This window comes from Cryptotermes secundus, unplaced genomic scaffold, assembly GCF_002891405.2.
Source record: "Cryptotermes secundus unplaced genomic scaffold, Csec_1.0 scaffold171, whole genome shotgun sequence".
NCBI lineage: Eukaryota > Metazoa > Arthropoda > Insecta > Blattodea > Kalotermitidae > Cryptotermes > Cryptotermes secundus.
This window is the reverse complement of record NW_019726223.1, coordinates 2,028,956-2,047,931: the sequence shown is the minus strand read 5'-3', so window position 1 is coordinate 2,047,931 and position 18,976 is coordinate 2,028,956. Positions and strand designations below refer to the sequence as shown.

The 18,976-nt window shown below is 38.9% G+C and overlaps 1 long non-coding RNA gene across 2 annotated transcripts; it reads left to right on the top strand.

Annotated features, from left to right (window-relative positions):
- The first annotated feature begins 1,334 nt into the window (after positions 1–1,334).
- LOC111863908 lies at positions 1,335–13,674 on the top strand. Of its 2 annotated transcripts, XR_002842695.2 has the most exons (3): positions 1,335–1,575; positions 4,016–4,139; positions 13,377–13,674. It is a non-coding gene; the product is annotated as an uncharacterized LOC111863908 (long non-coding RNA). The 2 variants fall into 2 exon arrangements; XR_002842694.2 differs by lacking the exon at positions 13,377–13,674 and having other exon boundaries at positions 1,344–1,575; positions 4,016–4,235.
- Positions 13,675–18,976: the final 5,302 nt, after the last annotated feature.

Sequence of the window (18,976 nt, the reverse complement as noted above, 5' to 3'; positions counted from 1 at the left end):
GTTCGGTGGGACTAAGTCCCTTGTACTGAGGCCACTTCTGGCTTATTGTACCCGCCCAAGATGATAGGTGAGGGTGATTGTGGAGCAATTGGTGGAATGAAGATTGGCAGGAGAAACGGAAGTACTCGGAGAAAACCTGCCCCAGCGCCACTTTTTTTTCCTTGGCACTACAGACCCAGTGGGCCTAGGCCTACCTCCATGGACTTCTCCGTTCACTTCGATTTTTCTAGATCTTACACATTCGGTAGGACTCCTTGGGCGGGTGATCAGTTCGTCGCAAGGCCTCTACCTGTACACAAACACAGAAAAACGCACACACACAAACTAAACATCCATGCCCTGGGTGGGATTCGAACCCACGATCCCGGTTTCCAAGCGAGCGAAGACAGTACATGCCTTAGACCGCTCGGCTACCGTGACCGGCCCAGCGCCACCACAAATCCCACTTGACCAGACCCGGGATCGAACCCGGGCCGCCGCGTTTGGAAGCCAGAGACTAACCGCTAATGGCGCGACCCATAATGTATTACCTTGCTTCGCTTATAGTAGCTACACTATATAGCTCCAAATGACAGTATGGTTGATGAATGGTAAATTTAAAGGATTTGGAAGGAATCGGACATGGCCTAATCGAGGTACTACCCCAGAAATTGGCTGGAGGGACTAAGGAGAATCACGAAATCAGTCAGTCAGAATTTCCGGTGTTCCAGCCGCTCTTCGAAATGAACACTTCCGGAATACGTGTCAAGAGCGGTGCTGTTACGTTAGCTTGTAGTTCCAAGAAATATACTATCATATAGATTAAAAGAATTTTACATTGCTTTACAATTTATTTATAACGATATGTATTTATTTATTCGTCTATGGTTTCTTAAATAATTTTACTTAATAAAGAACTATTCGTTTGTAAATGAACTAGAACTTGCTCCAACAGCATAATTACTTATGAATAAATGTAATAAGTATCTAGGCCTATTATTCATATCAAATTAACTCAAGAACCATTTGGAATATAAGAAATAAACACGAATTTTTCTTGATAAATCTCAATAGAAAAGGATAATATTTCTTGACTAGCCAAATAACTCCAAAAAGAATATTATGGTGCTCTTTTAAATTTGTTTTTTAAAGACGCTGTCAATATCGGGACTAAATAACGTCGATGACAGGATGGTTAACGAGTATGGAGCAGTTGGTGGTTTAATAAATGATGAACTAGTTAGCCATGGAAGTCAACATGTTTCAATTTCGTTCGTCCCTTACAGCGGCCATCTTTTTTACCTCTCCAGCGCAGCAGTTGTTTTATCTGTAAATATTGAGATTACATGCGCAAATATAGGAGGATGACGTGCTAGCCAGGAAGAAACGTTTGGAACTGCGCGATGCTGACGTCAGAGAGCTGCCTTTCCTTGTGCTGATCTGTTAGTGTTGTAGCGGGGGTCCAAAATGATTATAGGGCGATTAGTGACCACAAGAATTTCTCCAGTGGTGTTCAGGAACTTCCAGAAGAGAAATGCATACACCAGGAAGGCCAATGTCATAAGTGCGCCAGCGAGGAATAAGATTTCGAGATTGGTACGTACAATGCCACCCATTGGCATCTCTAATACGTGAAATCCTACTGGACATTGTGATCTGCACACGGCATTATTAGTTATGTCTGTTTAACGGGTTCGTTTGTGACCGAAAGTTGTACCTCTTTCCTATGGGACTACTAAACTTATATTCAAAATGACACAATGGTAAAGAATGAAACGTGCCCATCTATACAGTACACGCCTGGAGAACCACACCCGTAGGCCTATACCCGTGTGATGTTCTTTTATGGCCGCAGAGGCTGTCAGTCAATGCGCACTGTAACCGAAGTTTATTGTGAGCAAATTCATTAGTTAGTTCGTCTATATTTATCGCTGAATTACTCCCTCTCTTGTTTATAGTTTTCATTTTACCGGTTATTCGCAATGGATCTTTAAACAAATCAAACCAAATTCAAAACCGAACTTAGACGTGCTGCGTTGTGCACGGTCGGGGTTTGATTCCCGGCAGCGGAAGAGATTTTTCTCTACTCCACAGAACCCAGACTGATTCTTGAGCCCATCCAGCCTCCTATAATGTGGGTGCTGGGAAATTTTTCCCTAGGGGTAAAACGGCCGGGGCGTCTAGTGACGAAGTTAAGAATGATGGAGCAATATCTCCATTCATCCATATGTTTTCATGGCATAGTGCTTAACTAATTAAGCACAGAAACAACTTTTTCTTTCGCTTTAACTTAATTTAATTAGATAGCTCAGTCATTAAGTGACTGGCGAAGGTGTCGTTTTCGCGAGTTCGATTTCTCTCTTCGCCACGCGTAGAGTCAGATTCTGGGGGATGTACAGGACTGTAGTCGTGGCAGGGTGTTCCAGGATAATGCTGGAGCACAGCGCTTTAACTTGTTTTAAAGAAGGCGATGGCAAACATAGGCAGAGTTAATAAAATGAACGAAAAATTCCTGATTTTAGACTTTGACAGTGGTTAACCGATGATGTTAATTAAATTCTTTGTTTGTTACACCGTGTGGATGTGGGCGATGTTGCCGACGTTTCGAAGGCACGTGCTACCTCCATTTTCCGGGTAGCACTGTGAAAGGCATATGAGTTTATCCTCAAAACAACGCAGTATGGGAGATTAAGAACCAATTCGTATTTCCTTTTCCTTCTCATTTTTTTCAAAACAGGATCCTTTTCACACACAGAAACACAATTCACACACTTCAACCTTGAGGATGGTGGCAGAATGTACCTCAGAAATGATAGTAACATTGTCCACTTCCACCTGGTGCAACAACATAAGAACATAATTAACATCAACAATAAAGACTCTGTTCGCATTATTTATTTCTAAAAAAAAGTAAGGTAATTTAATTTAATTTCAGTGGATATAATATTATCTTCAGGAAAATAGTATAAATTGAAATATTAACGGCATTATTAACAAAGGTTTCAGGTCTGCGGACAATGAGAAAATAAGAATTTACAGCGTGTTTATTTTTCGATGTCCATGTTCGAAGATGAAGGTCAGACCCAAGAGGAACGTGAGCAGAGTAACGTACGATTCCGCGTATAGAAATGCAAGGCTCTTGTTGCGTAATGACGCGAATAGTTTCATTATCAGGACTGATAATCCCGTTACATCAGCAGTTCCAAATTTAATTTGGCCACAGAACCATTTCGCACTAGAAAAATATTTACGGAACCCCTCATAAAATTCTTACACGCGAATCTAAAAATAGACTACAGAGCAATAAGGATAATAAAAAACGTAAAAGAGGTACATTTATACATGTTATTTAATTTAACATATTTAAGAACAAAATCGCATTACATGCATACGAAATATGAACTTTAAAGACTAATATGCCACATATTTGCAACTGTCAGTACGAAGATCTTTTATAGCGGAATTCTCAAATCTGTCGCCACATTCAGATTTGTTTTGTTGCTGTCCCATCAGAAATTCGAATTGAGTACCTCCCCAGTACGAGTCTATAGCGTTGCCGCTAATCCAACCCGCTCGGTTTTCATATCTTATAAATAATTTATATCTGACAATATAAACCCCAACAAGTACCAACACCTTTAATTGCAATCCCCGCCATGGACAAGATCCAGAGCAATTTCCATCCACCAACAAACTTCAAAGTATATTCTTTCCGTTTTACACGTAGTTTCTTCGCTAAGTTCTGCTCGCATTTCTTGTCTGCCCAACCAGGCTGTATGTTTGGACCATCTTAATCTTCTGGATTTCACTATCACAGCAATACCGTGTGACCCGTATAGATCATAGACTGTCTTGTTACGTAATACACATAAACAGACCACTTCCTCTTTTTTCTGCCCATGTATATTCCAAAGGACTTGGTTTCCAAATAGTTTACATTATTATCCCTGATTAAAGACAAGCCTCGTACTCATACGAAACAAATGGTAGAATTAATATAACTAATCGACTTTTATTTTCTCTTCCTCTTTTTCAGGAGGCTTTCATCCATTCCGTTGTACTGTTTGGTGCCATCACCGCTTATCCTGCTTACGTCATGAGGACACTGAAAACTGGAAAATAAGCGCTCTGACATCCGTAGATATATACTGGAACAAACTGTATGTCCTTAATTACTTTGGGCTGTTTTGTGCGATATATCGAAATCTGATGTATTAGAATTATCTTTAAATATAATTATACCACATATAGAACAACAATGGTTTCGTTCGCTGATTCATTAAGCTGATGATGTTACATCGCTGACAAAAAAAAGTTCATCAACGTTTGAAAGTGTTCTTTATCTGTATAATGAGTTTTAAAATCGATATCAACTACATTAAGTATTAAAATTTAATGGGTGGTAGGCCTACTTACAGGACACTGTCACCTTAAAGGACACCTCCTGAAACTGTGACTATTTTTTTTAATGCTAGTGGAGTAGGACTAAGTCCCTTGTACTGCGGCCACATCTGGCCTATTGTACCAGCCCCAGATGATAGGTGAGGGTGACTGTGGAGCAATTGGTGGAGTGAAGATTGGCAGGGGAAACCGAAGTACTTGGAGAAAACCTGCCCCAGCGCCACTTTTTCCACCACAAATCCCACTTGACCAGACCCGGGATCGAGCCCGGGCCGCCGCGATAGGAAGCCAGCGACTAATCGCTTGAGCTATGGCGCGGCCAAACTGGGACTAAGTAACAGTCCAACTTGTGAGAGGTGTCAAGAAGAAAATGAAACAGCCACACATATCCTGTGTGAATATGAGGCCTTAGCTTTTTAAGAATACGTCACTTGGGTCAATATTTTATGGAATCAAGTGACTATTTCGACGTCCCCACGTACAAAATCCTGCGCTTCGATTGAAGGAGGGATAATCAAAAGGGGAAGTACAATAGATCACCGTGGTCGTGGTGCAAGGGCCAAGAGGGCCCACCCCTTGTACATTCATTCATTCATTCATTAAAATTTAAACGAATAACAATGGGATTTCCTAAAAATTACACATAATCGATTTAATTCTTCGGTTTCCAGACCATCGTTTATACTACGTAAAACGACGTGTACCGTGTGGAAAATTGCTTGTTTACAGTTTCAATATTGTAGCATTCTTCCTCCTCCTTCTCTTCTTCTTCTCCTTATTGTTCGATTATACTAGAAAGCGTCTCCAACATATCTTTTCATCTACTTCCTGGAGCTCTAATCACCTTCTTTCATAAAGCTTGTATTTGGCTGTTAATTCCGTAATTCCATTGTCTTCTATACTTCCTATATGTGAATACCATTTCTCTGTTTGTTCTTCCACAATATAATTTAAATTTTTAACATATATATGGTTTTGTAATTCTGTAATTCAGCATCCTGTTGCGTATCTTTACATAAACGTCCATGTATTCACAGTCCGTCAATACTGCAACAATTGTTTATTCACCATATAACACTTAACACAACATATTTCGGCCATAGATGGCCATCTTCACGTGTCTCAATGCATCAAAACTGTTACACTGTTCTGCTGTGCGCACAGCAGAACAGTGTAACAGTTTTGATGCATTGAGACACGTGAAGATGGCCATCTATGGCCGAAATATGTTGTGTTAAGTGTTATATGGTGAATAAACAATTGTTGCAGTATTGACGGACTGTGAATACATAGACGTTCAATTTATATGATTTTAGTTTAATAATTTCTTATCAGACATCTCTAATTCAACAACTGCTTCCCAGAATTTTTATTTCTCCTGTTTCTAATCTCCTTTCGTGTTCTCATCTTGGTACTCAAGTGTAGCATCAGTAATGGAGTAAAATGCAAGCTAAATATTGACATTTGTGTGTCTGGATATCATCAACTTACTGAATTGGAGATCGAATTGAAATTATTGCTCTGCCAATTTTATTGACATAATTGTTCTAGCACTCGTTATATGTTTGGTTTGAAGTTGACTGATGAAGAAGAGTGTAAACTTAGTAATCTGAGATAAAATGAATTGATCGATCCCGAATAAGACCGCACCATATTACAAGGGAAAAGTTTTGCGGTCTACGTTTGGCCCGCAGGCCCCGGGGTGTCCACGCCTGGATTAGATGTTTAGTTATTAAATAATTTAATGGCTCTCTACGTATTTAGGTTACTGGGCCTTGAATTCGACGAGAGGATCAACTGAAGAATGTGTGTGTTATATTTGCTATGCTGTAGGAAAAAAAAAAGTAAAGCTTTCCTTGTAGCAGGCCATGGAGGCCCATAGGGTTGTGAGACGTTGAGGGTCCCACATTATCCAGACAATCGGCTCAAAGATGGCGGTAAGGTTGTCAGCCTTACGCGCCGGCCGCCCTTTACTCCCCAAGAAAATTATTTAATTAATTCCTGGTACTCATTTCTGTTAGAGGCTGAGTCGAGCCCAGGGCCTAGTGCGGCTGGAAGGATTAGGTCAATTGAAAAAATCCAATGAACTCATCGGGACTTGAACCCGCGACCTTCCGGCTTGTAGCATAGTCCCTCACCAAATCAGGAATGAGCCCCCAATTTCGAATTTTAAGTATCCAGTACTTTGCATTCAGGTTAAAATCTGGATAATTTGTTTTGCGATTACAGTTATTTGCTATATGTAAGCCTACGAGAAATTAAAAAATGACAAAACTTCTTTGTTATATCGTTTAATATTCATATTTCGTTCCAGGCCGTATTTATCTATCTCTGGCACAAAGACTTAGGTTTGGAAGAAAACGGGTTTTTTTATATTCCCTTTTTATTCTATTATTTTACGATCGAATGCCGGAGTCGAAATAAATATGATAACATATTTATGAAAATCAGAGCATAGAAAGTGATTCGAGTCACCAGTCTGAATGCAATAGCTGTAGTTGCAGCTGACGCATCAGTTTTCAGGATATTCTTGCTGTAAGTGTCTGCATGATACTCATTACCCAAATAGTGTCAGTTTGGTTTTATTCTACACTAACAGACTGGCAAGAGAAAATGAAGAAAACAGATGGGTGACTACAGCCATTTTGTCTCTAAAGTAAATTTTGAGTTATGTCATCAAATGTTCAGCTTTCAAGAAATAGCTTTGCAGTCTGCCTTGGTGTTCGTCAGTACAAAGTATTGGTGTGATTCCTGCATGAAAACCTGGACAACTTCTCAGCTTTTAGCAGGGTAGGATTTAGGGACGAGCCACCGGGGCGTTACCCACAGATTTTACTGAAACATTTGTCTTTCTAAATGGCTAAACATAGTTTGTATTCTTACTTATTTAAGAAATAAGAACAAAAAAAAATGTTATAACCTAATTTGCCACTGATGGGGGCCTCCTCGTTTTGATTTTTCCGGGACCCTCACAGATGCAAATCCGGCCCTGACCATGCACCGTCCCTTCCCGGGCCTGAATGTAATGTAGTTACCTATTTATTGCAGCAGCTACAGTCGTGATTTTCAGTTTCTTTGTTATTGTAACAGTAAGTCACATGATCAGGATAAAGACAACCGTAGCCTTTACCAGTAAGTGGGATTATCAGAATAAAGGGTCTACTCTTTCCCGTCTCATAAGCAAAAATATTTATTTTATTTTATTTATTCATGGTTTTTAAAGACGCTGCTTTTATCCGAGATCGTAGCGTCAAATGAGAGGATTACTGGAAGGGATTTACGAGGAAGCGACCGTGGCCTGAGTTGAGGTACTGCCCCGGTATTTGGAGGAGGGACTGAAGAAAGTTGTGAGAAATATCAGTCAGATTAGCCGGTGACTCTGATGAGGTTTGAACCCCTGACTTTCCGAAAGCAAAGGAGTCATGCAAACCCGACTGCGACATTCGGTGTTGTTCTCAGTGAAGTACAGTTTTGTTTTGTGCTTCATTCTTCTTCAGTACTTTCATATTCTTCTGTGTTCTTTAATACTTTCGTATTATCCTGTATTCTTCAACGTTTCTGGGTACCTCGTATGGAAGAAACACTGAGGATTCTCGGTCCGCCACATTGACGAAAACCTCGATACATTTCCGTTTCTTATTCTTTATGTCATCCTAATTTTTGGCACATTAAGGAGCCGGGATAGCTCAGTCGGTATAGGGACTAGGGTGTGGGTTGGACAACCTAGGAATCGCCATTCGATTCCCAGCAAGAGCAAGAATTTCTCTCTTCTCCACAGCGTCCAGGCCGACTTTGGGGCCCACCCATTCAAACGTAAAATATACAGTTTTCTCCGCGCTTCAATAAGCACCACGACATGAAAACATATGGAGGTGGAGATGTAGCTCCACACATTCTTAACCTCAGCATTAGATGGAGGTGAGTGGTCAAATTCACATCCTGACCGCATTGCCCCCAAAGAAGGAGACCCTGGTACCCACTGAGTAGGAGACGGTGTGGGCCCCAGAGCTTGTGTCAATGCTCTGGAGAAGAGAAAGATTCCTTGCCCCTGCCGGGAATCGAACCCGATTTCTCGGCCATCTAGCCCGTAACCAGTCGATATACAAACTGAACTTCCCATATCCTCATACCCATTATTTTCATCAGATAAAGCTCTCGGTACGTGAAGCTGACCACTCATCTCCATCTGTTACCGACATTAATAATGCGCGGAGCTGTACCTCCATTTCACAACACAGTCTGCCATTATGGCGTGCTCGACAATATTATGTATAAATAATAATTTTAAAACGCTCATTACACATGTCTGGCTTCTGAAGCCGGGTTGTGTTAACTACTGGTTACTTTAAAGACAATTCTACTTTAAACAACAAAGCAATATAAAATTAATACTAACAGTTTAAATGTTGCAATATGTATTAAGTATATATTTAGTATTAAGTGCAGTTACGTTAGATTCATAGACTTCACAGTACGCACAGGCAGCTGTGACATCTAGTATTTCTCCCCTACTCTGTGATCCTAGTTTCAATTTTTTATAGACCTAGTCTAATTTTATATCAAGCCTGCCATTGTTTAGGAGGAGTTGAAAGTGCTGCTAGGTCATTACAATCGCTACACAAATCGTTAAAATGTTTATGGTTCAGTCGTTTGTAAGAGTAGCCTCGCCAGCTTGCAGAAACATTACACAAGTCAGAGGAGTTACCAGAAGAGCGAGCGTTGTGTCGGGACGTTCCAAAGTGCATATACCATTTGCGGTATGTAGTTTTTAAATTCACCTCTTTAAGAATATAGTTTTTTTGTGAAGCATACCGGGAACGTGTGTTGTGCCGTTCACTAAAATATATGCAGTGTGTTCTGTATAGGTACTTAATGATATGTTAAGATTATTTTCAGTGTTAAAAAAAAATGCTTTCTGGTGAGGTGAGTTCTTTTGGAGGATGTCGAAGAAGATATTCACAGTAGTAATTTTGAATGACCCATTTATATTAAAGAACTTGAAGAAAGCAGTCTTCTGGGATTTGGCGCCGTGTATATGTGGTGTTAACCGACGTTTCGGAGGAACGTATCGCCCCCAACTTCAGGGTTGAAGAAAAAGTATAAGTAAATCTGCAAGCGACAACACCGTGATACACGGTTACCGTTCCTCCGAAACGTCGGTTAACACCACATATACACGGCGCCAAATCCCAGAAGACTGCTTTCTTCATAGTCACCGCCGTGAAAGCCTCAAATCTTACATTAAAGAACTTTGTTTCTGATTGATACACTTCTTTTAAATTTATGTCATTAAGTTGAGAGCAACTTTTCAAATATATTCGCTTATGAGAACTACAGAGTCGCCGGTTAAAGAACAGCAAGTTTATTCTTTTATAAATATTTTTATAAATGTATTTATAAAATGGGCTCAACCACTCGTGTTTGAAATTGATAATTAAAAAACCACAATAACATTAATCTCCTCTGTACTTTCAGTGTTAAAATACCTTATCGTGTGTTCATATAGTTGGTTTAAAATAATTTGGATACGAAAAATATTAAACTCTTTGAGTACAGTCACAAGTGGGGTAATTTAATGGCTTTGGGGTGGCGAATGAATGCTTAGTTCGTCGAGTAAAATTTGGTATAATTTTAAAGTGGCCTGTAGTGTTACTAAAAATAATTTTACATGTACGATCGTAGAGTACGATTCCCCATACGTCCCTAATTTCCGAACAGTCCCGATTTCAAATACAAAAACCGCAGGCTCGTTAAAGGTTTCTTGGATAGGGCGTCGACATGGGTTTCATTTTAAATTTTAATATTCAATCCAATTTGGTAAATATTAACTGGATTTAGAAACTTTTAACGTGAAAATGTCATTTATTAATTAGGAATACCTTTTACGTGGAACTATATACATTTGAGTATTTGAATGAGTATGCCAAGAACCCTGAGAGCTATACCAGCGGTAGCGTAGCTACTGGCAGGGCCTCCCTTATTGGACAGGTCAAATGGTAGGTATCAGACGAACAGAGACACCAAAAACTGATGCCGGAAGCAGCGTCATCAGTAGCGACTTGAAGCACAGAGCAAATGATGCTCGAGATGGTTCAAGTTCGTATAGCAACAGGCGTGACCAGAGTGGTTTGAACGGCTGTTGTACTGCGATGTGGAAAGCAAATGGAAAAAGCTACCATATTATCACTTTTCCTGGATAGTCTCTTTCCAAAAACAGAGATATCATGTATGCGAGATGTTTCCTCTGGAGACAAAACAAACCGGAGGGGCGATAGAAGTGACCAGAAGACGAGGAAGAAGACGTAAGAAGATGCTGGATGACCTTGGGGACAGAGGGGGATATTTTTAGTTGAAGGAGAAAGCTTGTAATAATCGCATTAAGTGGAGGAACTGTTTTGGAAGGGACTGTGGACCTGTCGTTTGACAGATTACTGTTGAATGAATGAGCGAATATACGTTATGACATTAACAATATTACCCATGCTTTTTACTTCAGACTACTTTTACCTTAATATTACAAATGAAAAGTGATTCTTATTCAAGAGGCATAGGTTTCTATCATTCTATAATGGAGGCTGCCAGGATTCTTTCAAAGGGGGACAACAGTAAGGAACTTTTCTTTCAAACAACTGTTCAAAACATTTAAGACCATTTTTAATGATCGTCCTATAATATTAAGGGCAGGAGACTGGTTTAAAATAATAGTTTTTTGCTGTATTTCATTCATTTTGATATTCTTATTGTTAAAAAAATCGGGAGCGGGGTGCACCTGACTTGCTACCTTTCACTGCCGGAGGCCTTGATTATACAATTACGAGGAATCTCAATGCGATAGTTTTATCCAAATAAGCCATCCTGCTGCATTTGGTCTTCTATGCTGTATTAACATATGTTGGTATGTGGTCTGTTAATTATTTTGCCGACGCTAAATAAAAAACTATTTGAAATGAAAAATGCTGTACAGTCACATGCTACTACGTCAGGCATGATTCAAAATTTAATAAAGTAGTAATAACCACTTGTGTGAAGTATAACAGCAATTTTAAATTTAGGTATGATATTTTTGTAATTTATTCATAAAGTTAAATGCTAAATGTGCACAGGGATCGTTTATTTTCAAGTAGTGACTTCTGCTGTCGCTTCCGTTCTGGAGGATACTTATATCCGAGTTTGCGTATAATTGTGATCTCGTATCTGGTCTGCTATTGTTCAGAGGGAGGAAACGGAGCTGATATTTTGTTGCATAATTTATAATTATAAAAAAATAATTCCAGCTAAAACACTCATAAGGGCAGCTCCATTCGTATGCAGAAATGTTGTACAGTCGAGAGGCATCACCAGAACTACAAATGTTGTATCTGTGCCTCCATCAGTGCAAATTTCATTCGCAGTATGTAACCTTCAAATGTGTTCATTAATAGTTTTCAATTCAGGACGTATAATTTTCTTGTCATATTCAGTGGATAGTTTCCTAAATATTTTACAGTATGCAGCGTGCGCTTGCATACCATGTAAGGTTATGGAAACAATGTAAACCGAAAAGTGAATACACATTCCGAACATATTTGTTTCGAGTAGTGTTGGTACAGTTTTCTGTGAGACCTGAATTTTGTCTAATATTCTATTGGCTGAGTAATCGCAGTTTTTTTCAAAACATTTCAATGTTCAATATTTGGGATTTGTAAATTGAGAAAGAATTGTAGAATTGGATAAGAATTCAGAATTTGCAGTCAGAAGTACTTCCTAACCCACAGCATAACAGTGGGTTGTAATATTGGGTTAGTTTCTGATCCACATCCGGTAGGCTAATTGTTATAGTATTATATCAAATCTTCTTAATTGATAATTGTACATATAATTAAACCATGTGTGACTAAGAATGTATCAGATTTGCATGTAAATTTATAACATAGGGCATAAGCAAACATGTAAATAGGTAGTGTAAACAGCAGTGTTTTTCGTTTCCATGAAAAACAAATGCAGAACAAATCTGTTATGTATGATAGAACCTGCATATTGCAGCAATAAACAAAACTGTTTTCAGTTGGCTTTGCATTGTCAAACTTTGCCAGAAAAAGGTATCTCCAGACTTGTTATTATGATGCTTATTCTTTCAGGCTGTTTTCATAGCGTTTCAAATTCATAACGGTCATATTCTGTGACATCACTATTCCAAAGTGGGCTTCACAGGCTATGAGACTGAATTAATGTAAGGATTGTCTGAAGACCATAGGTAGAGATGCAAATTGTCAAATTTTTCATTGACATTTCAATGGGCATTTCGGTTTCTAACCCTGCTGTGGTGGGTCACCAAGCAGCAGTTGAAAACTGCTGAAGTAATTTTAGTGCTATGTTGGAATTACAGAGTACTGGTCCCAGGTATCAATCTTGCCCCAGATATCATGATGGAAAAGGTGACTGTAAATAGAGTGGGGAGGCCAGTGTACATCTAATTGAAACTTCAAGTAAAATTATTTCCCATAATGAAATTACAGCTGGAACAGGCCAGGATTTGAGATTCCCATAGCAATGACTATAAAGTTTACAGACCCATGGGCTGACACTCTGTGGTATGATAGAGTTTTACCATTGTTTTGGAGGAATGTACTGCCTCATTTTCCACTGTGAAGATGGAAGTAGTGATCTACATTCCTTAGAAACACTGGTTAATGACCTACCAGAGGACACTAACCTTACATCAAGTGAATTTTGGAAATTAGCTTAATTAATCTTCCTTAAGTAGTTGATAGTTACTCAGCTAGTCAGGAAATTCCATGCTGTTTTATGAAACCAGTTCAGTACAGTGTTCAGCGATTCCTATGTCAAGTACTTGAATCCATCCCAGAGCCTCATGTGATATTTCTTACTAGGTCCAGTTTAATATTATCGTATCTCTGCATAGCTCTCCCTGGTGGTCTGTTTGCTTGAAATGTATCTTTTTTAAAAATACACTTATGTAAATTTGCTGATTTTTTTTGTTTCATCTCTTTCTGCAGGAAAAATTAGCCCATGGACTCATAATTGCAGGTGGAATCTGCTTTATTCCTATATGGGTTCTGACACACCTGCGTGACTACCAAGCCCCCAAGCAATAATAGACAATAGATGTAGCAATTGGTTTTTGTGATGATACACATGCTTGTAGGGTGATTCAAAAGTAATGAACACATACTGTAATTATATTGTTAATATCTGTATTGGTATTTATTTTTTAATTTGGAATCGTGTGAATGGAAAAAATAGCTATGTACATTTAACTGTATTAATAAAGCATTAACAATATTCACTGTCAAACTGGGATATTTATCTACATGTATGCAAGATCTGAGGTCATTCCCAGAGGTTGCTATGAGGATTACTACATTCAAGGATGTGGTGCCATGTAGTCCAGTGGATCATTGGTGAAGTTTTGGAGGAATGTACTGCCTCCATCATCATGGTCAAATAGTACCTTTAAAATAGAAGCATTATTTTTTTCCAAATCTCAATACTGGTGTACCAGACTACGGTCACATCACAGAAAGTAGTAATCCTTATATAATTTTCCTCCTCCTCCAGTGCTTTACTTCTAGAATAACAGAAGACATGCAAGGAATTTTTCATGTAACTCCATGGAAGGAGTTTCCTTGGGAAGCAAATAGTCACTCAGCTATTCAAGAAGCTCCCACATTTTATGGAAGTCAGTGACTTCTTACTGTATTCCCTCTTTAAGGTCCATTTTAATACTGTCCTACCATGGAGAGGGTTTTGATGCTGTGTCTGGTAGATATTGTTTTCTAGGGACATACCTCCATCTTATGATTTATCCTTAAATGAGGCCACAGTTCCTTGCTAATCCTTCTCCAACTCTATTCAATAATAATCCTATTGTTCACCGCTCTGTATATTAACCGACAGTGTCATTAAATAAACAACATATTAAGATTGTGATCTTCTGGTTCATGGTACCAATAACTGTGGGAGGATACTTATGTTTCAGAGAAACATGATGCCTCCATCTTCAGGGATCCTGGAATAGGCTTGGTTATATAGGCAGGCTGCAAGAAAATAACACGTGTTGTGTTTGTATACTGTACAAGTCAAAAGTGACAAGTTGGTACTACTGGCATGTAAGATGATAATCTTAAGCTGTTTTCTCTGACTAAAATCATATACATACAACCCAAAAGAGCATGTGCAACAGTGGAGCTTGTGGTTGCTTGGGAAAATGTATCAGTATTTGATAAAATTAATACATATTGCAAAGATAACCTTAAAAGATCTGTGTTGATTCATTTTTATGAAAACTAAATTCCTGACCTTTATTAATCTCAACTTACCATGGTCAGGGCAGAAAAACATGGAACTCTTAGGTTTTACAGTCTTATCATTAGAGAAGAGGTTCCTAAACTACCGTATTTACGCATGTATAGGCCGCAGCACAATTTTCAGACAGAAATTATAGAAAAAATAATTTTCTTGGAATATTATTTCAGGAGTAGAACACTCTGTATTACTAATTATGAATATAATTTTTTTTAAATGAAGTGTGATTTCGAATATAAGCCGCACCCCAGTTTTCCTCTTGAATTTTTGGCAAAAAATGTGCGGCCTATACATGCGTAAATACGGTATATGGTACCCTGAAACTTAATATAATTGGCAGTAACTTTATAAATACTGTGGTCCCCCGATGATGGCTACAGAACAGCTGAGAGATATATCCAAGTAAAGTATCTGGTTTCTTTTAATCAGGATTAAAATATTGTTAAAAAAGAAAGTAAAGCTATCTTTGTAACAGGCCAGTGAGGTCCATAGGGTTGTGAGACACTGAGGCTCCCACATTGTCTCGACAATCAGCTCAGAGTTGGCGGTGAGATTGTCAGCCTTACGCACTGGCTGGCTGCCCTTTAGCCCCAAGAAGATTCCTGGTGCTCATTTCTCTTACAGGCTTGGTCAACCCCAGGGCCATAGTGCAGCTAGGAGGATTATGGCAATTAAAAATCCAGTGACATCAGAAGTGAGACCCACGACATTCCAACTTTAGGAACTGGATGAAATTAGGCCAGAATCCAAACTATAAGGCAGAAAATATATGCTTCTGTCATATGCCTTTAGGCAGAAGAGGACTATGACATGTTACGTATTTTATCATCTTCACAAATTATAAATTCACATGAAAGATCTTACTTAAATGGCAAATCTTACATACAAATACATCTCGGATATATTTTCATACAATATTCACCATTACACACCTTTAAATATTCAGATCATGATGTTCTGGGATTTTGATGCCATGTAGTTTGGTACACAGGTACAAACGTTTCAGAAGAACCTGTTGCCTCCATCTTCAGGATAGAAGGCTGCAAGCAGGTTCCTCAAAACTGCTGATACCTCTGTAACGAATAACATGGCGTTACATCCCATAAGGTTATAATCTTAATACTCACTGCCAATGAACTTGTCAGCTGAGAGTCAAGATCATCTTAAATTATAAAGCCATTTAAAAATATAATATTTGTGGTTTCACCGCTTTCAGTATCATATATTAAAGTAGTAAAATGGTAAAACTAACCCTGTAAGAGGCTGTGGAGACCCATAGGGTTGTGAGGCATCAAGGCTGCCACATTTTCTAGACAGTTGGCTCACAGATGGCACTGAGGTTGTCAGCCTTACGCGTCGGGCGCCCTTTACACCCCAGGAAGATTACTGGTACCCATTTCTGTTAGAGGCTGAGTCAACACCAGGGCTATAGTGCAGTTGGAAGGATTGGAACAACTGAAAAATTCAATGTCACTAGAAATGAAACCCGCAACTTTCCAGCTTGTAGGATAGTGCAATCAGCTACACTACCATATTCCCTCCATTAAGATAGTGGCTGAGCCTAATAAAGTGTGATCATGAAGACATTTTTGTGAACATTGATACAAAAAATACAATTTTACATTGTGCAATTACTAGATATGAGGTGCACTAAAATCTCAGGCAGACATTACACAGTCCCATCAACCTGATGTTGGAGGCACAGCAAGTCTTCAAAAGACTGACTTTTAGCATAACCATTACACACTTGATTGCTTGAGATTTCAGCACATCTAACATGAAAGCTTCAATTCTTACACATGAAAATTTTCATATGTGTCAGCTGTAACAGTCCATGTTAGATGGGTCCCTGTCACCACAGCATGGTGCGTCCTCAGGTTGCGGAGGGAAACGCCCTCCAGTTTTGGAGGGAAGCTGCGAATATATTGAATAAGCAGTCGCTGACAGCCGACAAGGGGTGGCCCTCCAGCTTGGGGGTTGGGCGTGGGGCTAACAACTCCTCACCGTAAAAAATCAGTATGTTACGAAAATGAACACAAAGCCTCGGACCTGGACTCATTCTTTGGATAAACGACCTAAGCTAATGAAAATGGATATGAGATTTGGAACTTGGAATGTACAAGGTTTGTATAGGCAGGTTCGCTCAGGGCAGTGGCAAAAGAAATCTTAAAATATAAGTTAGATTTAGCGGGAGTACAGGAGGTCAGATGGGATGGAGATGGCATCGCACCAGCAGGCAAATATACATTTTTCTATGAAAAGGGGAATGAAAATCATGAATTAGGTACAGGTTTTTTCATACATAACAGAATCATATCAGTAGTTAAGAGGGTAGAGTTCGTTAGTGATAGGATATCATATACAATACTAAAAGGTCGCTGGTGTGATATCATTGTTATGAATGTTCATGCCCCAACAGAAGATAAAATTGATGACATAAAGGATAGATTCTATGAAGAACTAGAACATGTATTTGATAAATTCCCGAAGTACCCTATGAAAATTTTGTTAGGAGATTTCAATGCCAAAGTAGGGAGGGAAGACATTTTCAAACCAACAATTGGGAATGAGAGTTTGCATGAAATTAGTAATGATAATGGAGTTAGAGTTGTAAACTTTGCCACATCAAAAAATCTTACTGTCAAAAGTACAATGTTCCCACATCGTAACATCCATAAATTTACTTGGACATCTCCTGATGGGAAGATACACAATCAAATAGACCATATTTTGATATATAGGAGATGGCACTCAAGTATACTTGATGTCCGATCATTCAGGGCAGCAGATTGTGATACTGACCACTACTTGGTGGTGGCAAAGGTTAGGGAAAGACTGGCAGTGAACAAGAAAACAACACACAGAGTTCATATGGAGAGGTTCAATCTCAAGAAATTAAATGAGGTACAGGGTAAAGAGCAGTATTGTGTTGAAATCTCACACAGGTTTGCGGCTTTGGAAAACTTGGACACTGAGGTGGACGTTAATAAAACTTGGGAAACTATTAGAGAGAATATAAAAATGTCTGCCAAAGAGAGTCTAGGTTATTATGAACTGAAAAAGCATAAGCCATGGTTTGATGAAGGATGCTCAAAATTATTAGATCAAAGAAAGCTGGCCAAATTGCAATGGTTACAGGATCCAAGCAAGTTAAATAGGGATAATATGAACATCATAAGATGCAGAACCAGCAGGGATTTCAGGAACAAAAAGAGAGAATATCTGAAAGACAAAATTGATCAGCTTGCAATGAACAGTAAGAACAAGAATATTAGAGACCTGTATAGAGGAATAAATGACTTTAAAAGGGGTTACCAGACTAGCAGTAACTTACTCGTAGTGAAGGATGAGAACGGTGATATGCCTGCAGATTCCCACAACATTTTGCATATGTGGAGGAACTACTACTCTCAGTTATTGAATGTACATAGGGTCAGTAATGTTAGGCAGACAGAAATCGATACAGCTGTGCCGTTGGCTCAGCCTAAGGCCTAAGCCTTTTGAGGTTAAAAGTGCTATTGCAAAATTGAAACGGTATAAATCGTCAGGTAGTGATCAAATTCCGGCAGAACTTATTCAAGCAGGAGGCGAAATATTACATTCTAAGATCCACAATCTAATTACTTCTATTTGGCATAAGGAAAAATTACGTGATCAGTGGAAGGAGTCTATTATTGTACCAGTTCACAAGAAGGGTGATAAGACTGACTGACTAGTAATTATCAGGGGATATCACTGCTATCAACTTCATATAACATTTTGTCCAATATTCTTCTTTCAGGGTTAAGTCCATATATAGATGAAATTACTGGGGATCATCAGTATGGGTTTCGATGTAACAGATCAACTACAGATCAGATCTTTTGCATTCGTTAGATATTGGAGAAAAAATGGGAGTACGATGAGACAGCTATTCATAGACTTCAAGAAAGCCTACAATTCATTTACGAGGGAAGTATAGTACAATATTCTGATAGAGTTTGGGATACCCATGAAAATAGTTAGGTTGATTAAAATGTGTTTAAACGAAACATATAGTAAAGTCCGTGTAGGTAAACATTTGTCTGATAAATTTCCTGTCCAGAATGGTCTAAAACAACGAGAAGGTTTATCACCACTCCTTTTCAACTTTGCCTTAGAATATGCAATTAGGAAGGTCCAGGGAAGCCAGGTGGGACTGAAACTAAACGGGACACATCAGCTGTTGGTCTATGCCGATGATGTGAATCTACTGGGTGATAATGTTGATACCATAAAGAAAAACACACAAACTTTAATTGACGCAAGTAAA